This window comes from Bos taurus, chromosome 9 (assembly GCF_002263795.3).
Source record: "Bos taurus isolate L1 Dominette 01449 registration number 42190680 breed Hereford chromosome 9, ARS-UCD2.0, whole genome shotgun sequence".
In the NCBI taxonomy this organism is placed as follows: Eukaryota; Metazoa; Chordata; class Mammalia; order Artiodactyla; family Bovidae; genus Bos; species Bos taurus.
Genome location: NC_037336.1, coordinates 61351962 through 61355446, shown reverse-complemented (window position 1 = coordinate 61355446; position 3485 = coordinate 61351962). Strand labels below are relative to the sequence as shown.

The 3485-nt window shown below is 48.6% G+C and overlaps 1 non-coding gene across 1 annotated transcript; it reads left to right on the top strand.

The window, feature by feature from the left end:
• Positions 1 to 2518: 2518 nt before the first annotated feature.
• On the top strand, positions 2519 to 2576 carry MIR2285BH (microRNA mir-2285bh). The gene has a single exon (NR_162283.1). It is a non-coding gene; the product is annotated as a microRNA mir-2285bh (primary transcript).
• The last annotated feature ends 909 nt before the right edge of the window (positions 2577 to 3485 follow it).

Genomic DNA, 3485 nt, shown 5'->3' with positions numbered 1-3485 from the left:
GTGCTGGGAGCCCACGGAAGGAGGGGTCAGTAAAGGCCTCAGGAGAAAGTGAGGTCTGGACCAGAATCGGGGTTTTCTCAAGAAGGCGATGGGAAGCCCCACAATATGTTGAGCCCAGCAAGCGCCACAGCGGGATCGCCTTTCAGACCTGCCAATGCCGCCACCTCCCTCCCAGAATGCCCGCCGGGGCCTCTGTGCTCACATACCCGCTGCCACATCTCTGCTTCGCAGAATTGAGGAGACTCGAGGCAATATTTTTTGTTGCTGTTCATGCTTTTCCTTAGCAATGGAAGCAAAACAGACTCATCTTCCATGTGATCCAGGGTCCTTTAAAATGTAGTTTTATTTTTAATCAAAGTGGCACATCTCCATAGATTAGGAAAGCCAAACATGGACACTAGGTGTATGATAGAAAATAGTTGTCCCACTCCCTCTGCCTCCCTCCAGCTCTCATTCCTCATACACAACAAATACAGTTCCTCCCTCTTCCGCTCTCCACCTCCCTGTTTGCAGGCAGCATACATAGTATGCTTTTTTTTTTCTTTTTTAATATTTATTTTATTTGACTGCGTTGGGTCTTAGTTGCAGAGTATGTGGGATTTAGTTCCCCAACCAATGACTGAACCCAGGCCCCCTGCATCGGGAGTGCGGCGTCTTGGCCACTGGACTACCAGGAAAGTCCGTTTTTTCATTTTCTTCAGTTTTAGATTCTTTGTGGAAGGTTGTGCCACTGAGACAGCCTGGGACCTGGGACCTTTTGAGGCAGTGTGTGCACCTGGACAAACATGTCCTTGAGGAACAAAATACAAAGAAACTGTAAGGGATCAAAAATAACTGCTTGCATGGGCATGCACAGTTGGGGCAAATTATGGGCAAAAAGATAGAAAGAGACAAAAAAAACCCCAACTGCTACTTCTGAAGAGCCTGGAGCAAGAACAGGGTATTGCACATGGCTCTGCACACACCACCACCAAGGGGGTGGGCAAACCACCGAAGCCACCCCTCCAGCCCAACCCCTGGACACACCCTTACCCTCAACGCATGTAAGGGAGTAGTCCCCCACCCCACTCCATGCTGCTGCTGCTGCTGCTAAGTCGCTTCAGTCATATCCAACTCTGTGCGACCCCAGAGACGGCAGCCCACCAGGCTCCCCCACCCCTGGGATTCTCCAGGCAAGAACACTGGAGTGGGTTGCCATTTCCTTCTCCAGTGCATGAAAGTGAAAAGTGAAAGTGAAGTTGCTCAGTCGTGTCCGACTCTTCGTGACTCCATGGACTGCAGCCTGCCTACCAGGCTCCTCCGCCCATGGGATTTTCCAGGCAAGAGTACTGGAGTGGGGTGCCATCGCCTTCTCCGATGCTGCTGCTGGGCCCCCAAAAAGCCTTGCCTGGATTTCATGTCTGGCCTCTTTGTCTATTGATTAAGGAGACCAAGAACCCTGGTCAGTAACACCATCCCTCCCAAACACATAATCTGACTCCTCTCCATTTCTTGAATATAGTGATGTCACGTTTTTAGCTAAATCAGTGACTAGTTCAATGTTTCCAGCACAGCTGAGCCACTTTGTAAACTAGAACGACGTTTTCTTTTATTTCGCTTTTGGTTTTCTTGGAGTTAGTCATGGCCAGTTGGCTTGGTTTTCCCATTAACTAAAGAATTCACCTGCCAATGCAGGAGGTGTAAGAGAGGCAGGTTTGATCCTGGGTCAGGAAGATCCCCTAGAGTAGGAAATGGTTATCTACTCCAGTACTCTTGCCTGGAGAATCCCATGGACAGAGGAGCCTGGTGGGCCACAGTCCAGGGGGTTGCAAAGAGTTGGACACAACTGAGCATGTGTGTATTATTAAATCACTGATTCATCCCCAGCCTCTTTGGTTGAACACCAGTTTCCTTAATACCTTCCAGCAAAACAAGCCTTCTGTGGGACACTTTCTGCCAAGCCCTCTTTCCTTCTGGACCCTCCCTCTCCTGCTAGGGTGGGAGACGCTGCTCTCTAGGCGGCTGCCCAGGTGGCATGTAGGGGCTTCTCATTTATTCTCCGCCTGAAAAATCCCTTTGCCTTCAGAAGGCCTCTTGGAGACAATTACGGGATGCTTCCTCCAGTAGAAGAAGCTACACAAAACTTTTTTAAAAACTAGAACAATTTTGGATTCCCCCTGTAACTACACTGGAAACTACTCTTAGCCACATGCATGCCTTGGCTTTCTGAGGCTACAAAATGGAATTCCCTCTTTGGTTTTAAATCCACTGAAGCCTCTGCTCTGCCAGTCTGATTGCTGCAAGGGCATAGAACATATGCTGCCGGCATTTTTTTCCAGGTGCACACAGGGTAATTTAACTGAATGCTATCATAGACTTTCTAGGTGAAAAAGCCTCCTGGGCTTGTTTTAATGAATAGATAAAGCTCATTTGTAATTAGTACATTTAGTTGTTAATATGTAAATGAGGCCTGCTGGTATCTGTAATTAGCACCAAATTCTTGACAGGGAAGGATGCTGCCAAAATATTGTGTTGACCAAAAGGTTCGTTCGGGTTTTTCTGTGCAGCCTACAGAAAAAAACCAAATGAAAGTTTTGGCCAATACAATACTTAGGGAAGTCTGTAATCTTCAAAGTCTCCAGCCACTCGAGGGAGGACCTCCCAGACCTCATCTCCAGCCCGGCCTCCTCCTTTAGGCTCCCCTCCCCATGTCCAGCCAGACCCTCCTCTCTGTATTCCAGAAGCATCTTGAATTAGCCCAGCGCGAAACTCAAGTTCTGTTCCCTCCCTACCTTTGCAGCCCTTTCTAAGAAGCCCAGTCCTGGGTTACAGCCATTGTCTTCCCCTCACAGTCATGCCATCCACAGGCTCCCCTTATCAGGAGCCCGCCACCACCGACCCAGAAACACAGGCCTCTTCTGACCTCACCGCTGCCGGGGCAGAAAGTGCCACGTGTCTTTCCAAGGTCTCCCCACCTCCTCTCTTGATAGTACCATTCATTTCCCAAGTTTCAGCCAAGCATGATTTTTCCAAATCACCTCTTTACAGCTTTCAGGTCTGAGGTTTCAACTCAGCATCCCCTGGGGAGATGCCAAGATTCCCCACTCCCCAAGTCCAATGTAAGCACCCTGCCCCACCAGCCTCCTCAACACCCCAGACTATCCCCCTGCAGTGTTAAAGCACTCAGCAAGGTGTTTGCTTGTTCATTTGTCTGCCTCCCTTCTTATCAACAGGGATGTGTTGCTACCCTCATCAACTAACACACAGTAGATCATCAGCAAATACTCTCAAAAGAATGACTGAGTTAGTGTTCTCAGATTATTTTTTAAATTTCTCCATCAATTCTTGTTATTTGATTATTTTGTCAGCAAACCGACTCCCACCCCCTGCATGCAAGGGAAACCTTTGTCTTAATCTTGCTTGATTGACCTTGAGCCCTGAATTAGCAAAGCCTGAGCAAGCTCTTGTATCTGGTCTTATTGCCACTGCCACCCTGACCCTCCTGT